A 12,908-nucleotide genomic window follows, 5' to 3' on the forward strand; every position below is an offset into this window, starting at 1 on the left:
TGTGTTTGAGTCTGTGAAAAACAGTTTCTTTCCTCTCCTCCATTATTTTTTAAGACTTTATTCTTAGGAAGTACAGATGGTTTTTTCTTGTTTTTCTTCCTTTTTGACGGTGATCTGTGTTACCCAGTCTCCCGTCCCCCTCGGTGCTCGGTATGGCGGCCGGTTTGAGGAGTTCTGTGACAGTAAATTACGGCACTCTTGAGACAGACGAGCAGCAGGACGTCGTGGAAACAGAGAGAGGATGCTCGGCGGGGATTTAGGCTTTATTAAGACTCAGCCACCAGGCATTGGGCAACAACAACACAACATGCAAGGTGTGTGTGAGCGAATAAGTGAAAGACAGGACACAAAAGCATCTCTCTCAATCTATAGGTGGTCCAACAGTGAAGTAAGATACACATCAGCTCTAATAGGTTTCTCATGTCTAAAAGTGTTGCTGCACTTGTTTAGAGAATGTTGCCGCACCGTTCAATTACTTCTATACAGCACTGATGCTCAGAGACACTATATAGAAAGATATCTGACATGACTGTGTCATTTTTATAGGATTTTTATTATTTGTGAGTAATTTCTAAGTCACACTCAATGTTGTTTAAAACTTTGATGCAATGTGTCTTATATTCTTGGACTGCCATCAGTGGAACAGGATAAAACTTGAAAATGTTACCAAAACCTTATTATTCACATTAAAGCAGATTGACAACACCACAAAAAAATGTACATAAATAGATGTTTTCTGTCAAAACAAAGACTATAAGAGATGGAAATGAACTAAAATATGATTTTCCTACATATTTCAGCTTTACCTTATGATGGTTGTTAAACTTGGAATAATAGGATTGAAGGCTGGGGTAGTAGGAGGACTTTAATTTTCATTTATGTAAAAAGTTAGACAAAATTAAAGTAAGTTACAGTACAGCTAAAGGTCAATCTACCATTTGTATGCTATTAGATATAATTTATGAATAGATCAGAATGTTATTTGCATATGTATAGTTCTCTTATTTCTGTTTAGATCTCTAATTCAAGCCAAAAACATGACTTTCACTGAGTCCACGGTATTGAGTCTCCTAGTTAACTATGACTTGGATATACATGTGAACACAAGGTTTGAGCGATCCAGTTAAGCTACCAGCTATTCCATATCACAGACTGTATATAAAGATAGAGGAAACCTCCATCTCGAGGGTTTCCTTCAGGGCAGTTTTGAAGCCCATGTGGTCACTCTGATCGTCGCTATCTTGGCATTGCAAGATTCCACTAAACTCTCACCTAAAAAAGAGCAAAAAGGTGGCACACGAGTGGAGCTGAAGTGGCAGACTGTCGTGGAATAGCATCCACCCACTGCTCAAAGCAGCCATACCCTTAATTATGAAGAACTTTAAGCCTCCAAAGAACCCAAAGTGTTGGTCCAGTGTCCAGACTCCAACGATCCTAACCTGACTGAGCATGAATGTGATGCACCAGACTGACTGAGGCCCTAACCTGCAACTCACAGGACCCAAATGATCCAATACCAGCATCCTGGCAGCAGCTACAACAGGACACCACCAGAACTACCATGTCAGGACTGTGCTGGCAGTACAAGGGGACCTACAGAATATTAGGCAGGTGGTTTTAATGTTGTGACTGATTGCTCTATGTTCATGGATGGCAGTCCCGTCATGCAGTGATCCTTAGTTTTATTTCAAGCCAAATTTTCATCATTTCTATGGGAAATTTAAAAGAACAGACTCTGAGCTAAAGTGCTTTTAAATCGAGAAATATATTTACCGGACAAGTTCCATCCATCAATTTTATTCCACTTATCCAAGGTTGGACTGCGGAGGCTGGAGTGACCTCATTGAAAGCTTTACTGTGCTTATTGCTTCAAAAATGCTCCTGAAAATGTAGCTTGTGAGGAAACTACCTACCCTATAGCTTTGCCACTAAAAAGCTATTTTATTAAGAAATCTGGACTGTTATTGCTACATTACTGAAAAGTGTAGTTAAAGTAGTAGCACTGCTGCTTATAGTGACACTCGTGGTCAGAGATTCCTAATAACTCCCCAAGACATTAATGCAGCATATTTCTAAAAGGTGTAAGTACAATGTAAAAGCAAAACATTATGCTTATTATTAGTTCTGCTTTAAAACTGTACATACTTTTTTAGTGCTTTACTGGAAAGATTATCTATCTATCTATCTATCTATCTATCTACCTACCTACCTACCTACCTATCTACCTATCTATCTGTAGACTGTGTGGTTGCCCTTTGCCCCATGTAATCAATATGCATTTGTGACTGAGCCAGCACTGCATATATCTTCATATTAAACTTTGTTCTTGTGTGTGGGTGGACATGGTTGGTTACTGACAGGTGGGAAAGCAAGCGAAGCACCGCCGGCCTCCAGCTGTCGTGAAACTCCTCCCAAACACTCTCTAACACACCCATGTCAAGTTCACCCCCCCATTCACCCTCATGCCTTAACTATCATCTCTCATCCAGCCGCCGCTGTGTCCAGCTGGAGGCTTTGAACCAGAGAACTGGAGGGAGTTGAGCAAGAAGAGATCATTTCATATTAATGGGTCAAAACAGAAACTAGGAGGAAATTTCTTCCCATGAACTCACAGCTGATGAAACACAACGTCCAGAAGATTAAAAGGATTTGTGGTTATACATTCTGTCATTCTGGAATCAAGTGCAACCTTTTAACACTGTGGCACAAATTAACCGCAGTCTGTGACGTTACACACATGCATCACTGCCAAGCAGCTTCATTGTTTTTGTAACTTTGCAGCTATGTGCCACATGTCCATGGAGCACCTCTCCACGTCCTTTGTTTCTGAAAAAAAAGAACTTTTCTACTAAATTAAAGCCAGACTACTTTTGTCCATATCACTAACTGTGTTTCCACATAACTGTTAAATGAATGTGTAGCAATTGTTCGTAATTTATCAAAAATAAATGTAAATATAAATAAAAACAGAAAGATAAAACTGAAAATTTGGCATATTTCTATTGATGGCTTGGAGTGAATAAACTAAGCTGCATAGTGTCATCAGAAGGTGGCGCTATAGGCTACATAGCTGTAATAAACAAAGTAGAAGAAGCCAGAAATAAAACCAGTTGTTTGCCAACAGCAGAAAGACATCATAGAAGGAAAATCTATGAGGAAAAAAAGGAAGAGAAATCTTCAAGAACTGTATCCAATAGAGAAAATTCCACTTATTCTTTCATGTCAGCTGATGTCAGCCATGTTTCATGCTAGTTTGAAGGCAAATACAATGAAAGAAAAGCTGATCAGTCATGTGAGTTCAATGTTTGCAAAATTCCAACAAGGTGTTTTGGTTTCCCATGAACACAATAAAGTAACAAAAATTACTGATTTTTGTCATTTCCATTAACTTTTTCTGATGAGATACTTCAAAATGAGCACATAAATATCTGCCACATACCCATCGAGCAACTCTCCAGAACCTTTGACAACAGCTGAGCAGCGACACTAAAAGCATTTTCATATCACCATCCCATTCATTTGAAGCTAATTATTTGAAATCTTGCAAGATAAGAGAAGAAAATGTGAATTAGGGTATATCGTCACAATGGCCAGAAGAAGCCGAAAACAACATTACCTGTTCGAAAAAACCTCAAAGATGAAGAAACAAACAAAAATGTGTCCATCTTCGAGAGAAAACGCAGAAAAGTCTATAAGACTTGTTCTCAGTTGGTAAAGCTATAATTTTTCAAAAAAGGTGATTCCGTTTCCCATCAGAGACATTAACTCTTTTTCCAATGAAGTCAAAACCCACCTCAAGCAAGTGTAAAAACTTTTTAAGCTAAATTTTAGCTAAAAATTTTTTTCTTCCATTATCTTCTTCTGATAGCACACTTCAAAATGTGCATATAAATACAAGATAGGTTTAACAGCAGGCTCAGCAGTAGTACTAAAAGTGTTTCTGTATAAATGTCTACTTAATTTAAAGCTAATTGTTTTTAATATCACAACAAAAGAAAATGTGAATCAGAGTTTTTTTATGCTAATGCTTTAAAGTGAATAAACTAAGCTGGGTAGTGTCATCAGAAGGTGGCGCTACAGGCTACATAGCTAAAATAAACAGGGTAGAAGAAGCCAGAAACAAAACCACTTGTTAGTCAGTCACTAAACAACCTCACAGAAGTATAATGAAAAATCTTTGGCCATCTATGAGAGAAAATTGGAGAGAAAGTCCCACCTCAGGCAGGGATAAAAAAATTCTGTGAAAATTTTATTTCATCAAATTTTGTTGTTTCCATTAACTTTTTGATGCAGTACTCAGAATATATAAACACAACACTCTGCACCACATACCAATCTAGCACCTCTCCATATCCTTTATTTCCCTGCACAACAATGATATGTATCATATGTAGTATTCCTATAGACTCTGCTGGTCAGTAATCTAGGTTAACAACAACACAGACATGACTGATCTTCACATTATACACCTCGCCTGATTGACAATTTAATGAACACAATATCTGCTGTTTGATCCAGTAAAAATAGGGTTTAAAGAAGCCCAGAGACTTATTTTCAGAGCAGTTGAAGAGGTTTAGTGTCACAAATGAAAGAAAAGGTTCCAGCAGCCGGTTTAAAGTAAAAGAAAAGGCGAAACGCAACTACTGAAGAAGCTGTTGTCCTTTTGAAAACAATCACTTGTTTTCTCCCTTTGAAGAAGCAGTTTTGAGAGTAAATCTGTCAGAAAATTATCTGACTAAAACAATATAACTCGCAACACGTTGAGCGACCGCAACAGCAATGATCACATTAAAGAAAAATCAAGCGAAAATATTCAGCCAATTCCTTTCAAGTTGATATGAAAATGGATTGTTGCGAAAAGAGAAAAAAGGGGGGGGCCAAAGAAGTCTTTTTCTGGCTGTTAAATTGGATGTGCATATGACAAATTTCAAAGGCTGTCAAAATAAAAAAAAATAAAAAAAAAAAAAAAAACGGAGGGAGGGGGGGCGAGAGAGAGAAGAAGAAGAAAGGGTTGGAAAAAAAATACATTTACATCATAAATGCACAGGTTCCCTTTCAATAGGCCTCTTCAAAACTCTGTCAGGCTTTTAATGGTAGGCAAGTTCAAAGTGGCACTAGACTCCCACTGCTTCCACAGATAGAAGTGTGTGTCATTGCACGTGGTCGCACACACTTATGAACTTTTCCTATTGTGTGTGTATGTGTGTGTGTGTGCATGAAAGTGAGTATGTATGTGATTGACAAGTGTATAGCTGATAGCGCCCACTTCTTATTGTCCCTGCCCTCCACCTCCGTGATCCTCTTTGAACCCCCCATCTGTGCAGCTTTCTCCACTCTTCTTTTGGTAATTTCCCTTCTTTTTTTCCTTCCCTGGTTGGTTTGTGAAAGATTGCTCGAAATGGTATCTTAGGGAACGTTGCAAAACACTCCGGATCCCGTGCAGCAGCAGCACCCAGCCAGCCAACCAGCCATGCCCCACGGTGATATCCTTTCATCAAAGCCACACATCTTCCCCCTATTTTTCCTTTTCCCTCCTTGTCTCTTTTTCCACGGTGGCACTTCCAGCAGCCCTCCAATGTTTAAACTTCATATATCAGCCTCATTACAGAGCCTCAAAGCCTTTCTATCGATTCTAAAGGCGCTCATTTGAATTTTTAATCACACGTATGTACGAGTGCTGCGCTCAGCAACTATCCGACAGACACACACACACACACACACACACACACACACACACACACACACACACACACACACACACACACACACACACACACACACACACACACACACACACACACACACACACACACACACACACACACACACACACACACACACACACACACACACACACCCTCATCTCGGCTCCTTCAGCTCTTTCAAAGTGCTCCAGCCTCTTGAAGTTTTTGCGGAGTTCAAAACTTCCACTTAGGAAAAAAAGTAGTATTGCTCCGATGAGTTTGGAATTTACAGCGATAAGTGTGAGCACACAGTTCAGACTCCATTGTGAGCGCGGCAGCATTGCTTGTGGGCGGCAGGGGCGCTTGACTTGACTTTAACAGAAGCATTTGATTGCCTAGCCGAGGTGTTACTTTAGCGTTACTATTCTCTTTGATGTCAAATGTGTAGTTTGAGCGTAGAGAATATTATATATATAAAGTATACAGTTAGACATCACTCGGTCCCCTTGGTGGATGTACTGTAGCTATGTAGGGCCTCCTCACGCTCACTTACCATGTGCATACAAAGTCCTGGCTAAGCTACAGAGAGACTTTGTCACTCAAGCAATAACAGGGAGAGGGAGAAAGAATCCTTTAGATCTTCCTGCAAGAAGTACACCTTTGAATCTGAATTTCCTTGCAGAAAAAAGCGCTTTGAAAATCTAATGCATAAACATTATCTTCTTTCCCCCACCCTTCTACTTCTTGCTCCCTCCATTCCCTCCCTTCACCTAAAGCGCACAAGCTTTTGAGCGACTTTGGAGGAACTTCCCTTCTTTTTTTCGTTTTTTTTAGAGTCCTCAGTAACTTAAATAAGAGGCGGTTGGGGATTTGGATATTGTTATGTCTCATCAAAGGCAGAGATCTTCAGCTACCTCCCTTGCCTGTTCTCTTGTTGTCTGTCAACGCCCAGTCTTCAAGAAAGATGCCTCTCCTCCAGACTGATGTACTGTAATGTGAAATACCCCCTCCTCCGCCTCCTGCTCCATCTTCCCCGATTTTGGGTATATTTTTGAAAAAATCTTTGTTAGGGCACAAGCTCGCTCAGGGGAGTGCAGGCGTAGATCTTAGCGCTGGTTCAGTCAGTTACTTATATTTTGTGACACGATGAAACACAACATGGCCCTTGGTTACCTAAAAATACACTCCTGGTTAAAGGTGAAATGTGCAGTGTTTTTCTGCACAATTTAAAGCACTCATGTCCACATTTTGGGCTTGATGCTTGCAGAATTGGGAGACAGCAGAAAGTAAATGGGACTTCTGCAGCTACATGGTTCACATATTTCTAGTAACATGAAAGAATTATAGCAAATCCGACCCTCGCAGTTCGGTCAGAAGGTATTTTCTTTCTGTGTCTTTGCTGCTGACAGCCACTCGCTGGTATCTGCGCTGTTTACCTTCACACAGCGGGCAGCAGACAGTAAAGTGTTCGCCTTCCTGCTGTTGTCGGCTCCACAGTCCGGAGCGTCATCACGAGTTCAACAGAGCATGATGAAAAAGCCTCACGCTAGCGCAAAAAATCAAACAGGGATTCTATTTATTGGAGCTCATGCAGGGACATCCATCTCATTGGCTTATTAGCAGTGATTCAATGAATGCTACCCATATGTTGCCCCCCCCAACCCAAACCCATCACATGCTCTTTTTCTCCTTCCCACAAAACCACTTGTACCCCCCCTCCAACACCTCCCCATCACTCCTACCCCCCTCTCGACTCCCCTCTTGCACCTGCTGCTGTGAACAGCAGGATCCCAGTGTGTGATTCTGTTCATCCTTCGCTTTTTTCCCTCCCTGCGCTCACCACTCCATCCCTTTCTTTCATGTGTGCTCTGCTGTCAAGCCCAGCTGGATCAGGCCTGCCAGTCTGGTCACATGCAGCCTTTGTTGGAGTTGAACCAGGCAGCGCTAAAAACCACTGATGGTAAACCTGCAAAAAAACTCATGTTTTCTGCAAGGCCTTTTATGTCTGTGGAAGATATTAGCATTTATGGTAAAACGATGGAGAAAGGGTGCAGCCACAGTTATGGTGTTATTTTTTTCAATTCTACTAAAATAAATACATACATAATTTTTATGTTTCAATTATTTGCTCCAGCGATTAATGGCAATATACTTTGTTTTACTAAACAAAAGACTTTTTGAGCTTTATCTCCTTCGTGGTTGTGGTGTTTCCATAGAGGAGCAGGACTTTATATTGCAGTGAAAAATGTAACAGGTTAAATCTCAAGTTAATCAGTTTTAGTTTCTATCATGCTAGTTCCTAAATGAACTGGCTAGATTACATTGGATGTGCACTCAAGCTGAAAACAGCTCATCTGTTCTGTGTATCTGATTACTTTTGATACCTATTCTGCACTGGATTCTTCTACTTATTTGACTGTTTGTGCAATTTTATCAAGATTAGAACTCATTCTACGCTGGATGTTTATACCCTCTATAACCCTCCTGTCGTCCTGCAGGTCAAATTGACCCGTTTTAAAGTATGAAAATGTGGAAAAAAATATGTATTTTCACAGTGAAAACTTCTACATTTTCAGGAAATTTTTTGAGCATTTTTTGGTGCAAAAGAAGAAATGCAAAAAAAAAAAAGTTTCTTGAAGAACATTCAGAAAAAAATCAACCAAAATCCAGCGAATTTTGCTGGATTTTTACTAACACATATGGAATCACTTTAGATATTTTTAGGATTTTTTTTGAAGATTTTTATTCGATTTTATTGAAAATGTTTTCATTTTTTATTTTTAAAATTTTAATTTTTTTGCCAAATTTGGGGATTTTTTATTTATTTTTTTTTAAATAAAACTTTTAAGGGAAACCTTTAAGGAATTTTGGGGAGAAAAAAATTCTGAGGATTTTGCAAATTTTTTATAAATTTGGGGAATTTTTGGCTGAGTTTTTTTGATTTTTTTTCAGACAACTTTTTTTGGTGCCCGTAAATGAAGATGACAGGGGGGTTAAGATACAGAGGTATTGGTACTCCAACACCTAACAAAACAGATCAGATCAAGCTTCCAGTTTAACTAAACTCAGCATAAGATGCAACATCATGTAGACAGACAGACAAAATGCATCAGGCAAATATAGCTGCAGGTTAACAGGCTTAAGTCACAAACCAGGCAGGAATAAAGCATCTATGGCAGCTATGGCATGTTGTCAGAGGAACTGGAGTGGCTCCAGTAGATACCAGAAACAACATCTGAGGTCTCTGTCCAGAAAAGCATAGCCCTCAGAACAGGTGTGACAGGAAGAGGCAGAGGAAAGGCAGAGATGAAAAAATATGTAGTGACCCCTGTCCAAAGAGGAAGAAGATCTATTCTGGGGGACTAATGAGGAGAGAGGATGCAGGTGAGGAGGATCAGGTGATGCTGCTGCAGGGAAACAGAGCAGATGGCAGTGGGAGGTCAGACATGACAACAGAGTGAGGCCTTGTCTACACTGAAACAGATCATTTGTAAGCAAATGTTTTAATCTATATTTGGACCACTAATTGGAAAGATTGGAATCTTTCTTTGATTTAAATGTTTTCTAAAATGCAAGTTTTTAAAAACTCCGGTTTATGTGTGTCCATGTAGAGTTTGGAAAGTGATGATCTCAATTCGTGCGTTCCAGTTGCTGCCTTGTGATGAGCATGAAGCAACAACAACAATGGTGGATCTACTGTATATAATGGTTTCTGTACTTAATGTGGCATTGCGGCACCACTTCACTGTAAAAGCCTCTTCATCTGCATTCACGGTTTAAAATTTGCAGAAGGGACGAAATGAGAATGATCTTCTCTGATATTTGATTGTTTTTGGTGTAAACTGGCCCAATATGCTTTTGCGGCATTTGTAATTACTTTTGCATCTGTGTGCAGAGATATTTTGTTAACCCTGCTGTCGTCCTGTGGGTCAAATTGGCCTGTTTTAAAGTTTGAAAATGTGGAGAAAAAAAAAATATATTTTCACAGCGAAAACTTCCACATTTTCAACATCTTTGGGAATTTTTTTAACATTTTTTGGTGCAACAAAACAAATGCTTAAAAAAAAAAAGTTTCTTAAAGAACATTTGGAAAGAAATCAACCAAAATCCAGTGAATTTCGCTGAATTTTGGTTGATTTTTCTCTGAATGTTCTTGAAGAAAATATTAGAACTTTTATTGATATACATGGAATCACTTTATATATTTTTTAGGATTTTTAGCACTTTTTTAGCACATTCAAAACATAAAACTAACCAGCACACATGTACACTGGGGCTAACCATTCCTCATCTTCTTCGGCTGCAGGCAGTGGAGGCAGCTGGTGGCTGGACGGGTGGATTTAGACACCTTCATCCTGCTGTCAGACGTGTAAGGAGATCGTGGATGCAATCAGCGTCTCCATCCTGGAAGCACTGGAACCATAAGTCACTAAAGGTGGCGCCAGTAGCACCTCCATCACATCCATGTTTTTTCCAAAACATCTATACTGGATGGTAACTTTGGGGACTGTTGATCTTTAAAATGCAATGAAAACGGAAAATCCACCCAGACATAATCAGCTCAGGTGCTCATTTGTGACTTTTTGGATCTTTTTAAGGACTGAAACTCAACCAACGAGGCAGCATCGTATTTACAGAGTAACAGAAGAAGCCCGATGCAGCCTTGGAGATTCCCTCCATCGCTGCTTTGGTGAAGCGCTGGGATTAGAACAGGAGAGAACCCACGGGTCAGAGGAACTGGTGGAGCTGTTTGGAGGTGAGGTGATGAAAAAGGTGAACCACAAACTGGCTCTAATGGGGGCACCAACCTCTTCCCAGCAGACAAAGACGTCAGAAGCTTCAGCTGCATCTCATATTGAAGACATGGTTCGTCTTGGAGCTGATATATTGAAAAGGTGCAAAAACCACCAGACATGGCTGGACAGTGATATTTTTAGGAAGGTGCAGCAGTCCAAAGCCACATTTGGCTGCTTCTGCCACCTGATGCCGTGTGGACAGACACATTGTCCTGGAGCAACAGCAACCCAGCTATAAACTTTTCTCTCCGTTTTTTTCTTTGATGGCTTCTAACATTTAGCTTTTTGTGGACAGTCATATGAGGCTTTACACTTTACGACATGAATCAGCTGTTTCATGCTTCCTGTCTGACACTCCAGTCTTTATCTCTACACACACATCCATGAAAACACTTTTGCGCACACAAATGCAAACTATCCCCCTTCAAACTCCCAACTTCATCATAATTCCTCGCAAAAACATCCACTTTCTTGATGTTTCATTTACATGGGCAGAAACAAAAACATCAAAGATGAACACTTCAACAATAACTCATCACTCAATTAGCGCTCCACAATTCTCCCTCTCATGCGCTCCAGAAGGAACGTGTGGAGGGTGATGGAGAGGAGCGGCAAAGTCTTTGAAAAATCATACTTTTTCCCGTTATCACTTCATCTCATAGCAAAACAATTTCTTCCTATTATCCTCACAGCGGGGGGTCCACTGTCCTGTAAAGGTGTAGCATAGCGCTTTATAGACAGGGAGGAGAAGACTCTTTTATTCTCCTCACCTTGTACCCCGGATACATTAAACAGAATCAAAGACGGCATTTACATACCATTTGTGTTTCATGTTTGAGGAGCTGAGACAGAAACTCTGTTCATCCTGTGTGAAAGTAAGAATGTTTTGACTTTCTGAACTTTTGCAGAGAAAGATGCAGGAGGAGGGATGATTGAAGGATGGAGGAGGAGAAGGAGGGAGACGAAATTACTCTCAAAGTTTCTCAATTCAGTTTGTCTTTTGTCGTCTTGTCACTGCTTCTCTTCCTTCTCATCCAACTTTAGAGTGAACATGTCATAAATTAGTGACAAAAGCACTTGAATGAAATTCCGTCTTTGTCTCTAATCGCTGTCTGAGCTCAACACTCATGTCACCGACTTTATAATAAACTTGACGTGCCACAAGACACATCAGCAGTTGTCTTTATCTGACTAATGTACAAGATGATATTAAATAGAACAGGGCTGCTGTGAAATGAGACCAACATGCAGAAGGTAAATACTGTAATTTTAGGGACGTCTCTGGAAACAGCCTTGTCTTCTACAGTTTATGTTCCTGTTGAACTGAACTGCATTGTCAGTTATGTTCTGTGGAAAACATAGTTTTTGCCTGACTGTGTATGTTATGTGTCACTAATGTGTTTCAAAACAACACACAATGTATGTATGTATGTATGTATGTATGTATGTATGTATGTATGTATGTATATATATATATATATATATATATATATATATATATATATAAAAAAAATATTTGAACTTTTTTCTGTGATCTTACCAGATATCATTTGTTCATAAAGTCTGAAGTAACCGATAAAAAAAATTATTAAATTATATTTATTATTAAATTTCCAGTCCAAACAATACATAATTTTCTTTCAAGTAAACAGCTGTAAAATAATGATTTTTTTTTTAACTGATTTAAATATGCTAAGATTTGTCTAGTTTTATGGTCAAATGCTGCAAAAGAATGAATTATATTTTGTAAAAACACAGATTTTTGATGTGGACTTTACAATTTTATTTAAAATAAACATCATCACAAAACAATTGATTTATTAGATATTATTTCTACTTTAACAAAACAATCTGTAAAATATCAGTGAAAAACCTATACCTTTTTTCTGTCTTTGACATATATAATTTTAAAAAAAACTGACATGCGGAATAACAAGTATCTGTAAAATAGTAAAATTTTTATATACAGTGAAAAAAATGTAATTTTACAGTTAAACATAAAAGAATGATTTCTAAAAATACAGATTTTGGTTGTGGATGTCATTTACAGTTTTGTCCTGTCTTTGTTATTCACAGTCAACATTTAAGTTATTGCATTTTTTCTGTGATTTTACTTGATAATATCTATAATTTAACAAAGCTGAGAAAACCTGTAAAATAACAGAGTTTAAAGAACTGGTGTACCATTTTTCTTTCAAATAACAGATATCTGTAAAATAATTATGTTTTTCCAGTAAAATACAGTAAAGAATAAATTAAATAAATACATTAGCAAAACTGGAAAAATCTGTGAAATAACAGTTAATTGTTCAAAAAAAACAAACTACAGTTAAAAAACGTTGATGTTTTACAGCATAATTCTGGCATTTATTCTGCTTTACAATCATATGTTGGATACGATGAGACACTTCACTCTGGCAGCCCAGAA

Source organism: Amphiprion ocellaris, chromosome 4 (assembly GCF_022539595.1).
Source record: "Amphiprion ocellaris isolate individual 3 ecotype Okinawa chromosome 4, ASM2253959v1, whole genome shotgun sequence".
Taxonomy (NCBI): domain Eukaryota; kingdom Metazoa; phylum Chordata; class Actinopteri; family Pomacentridae; genus Amphiprion; species Amphiprion ocellaris.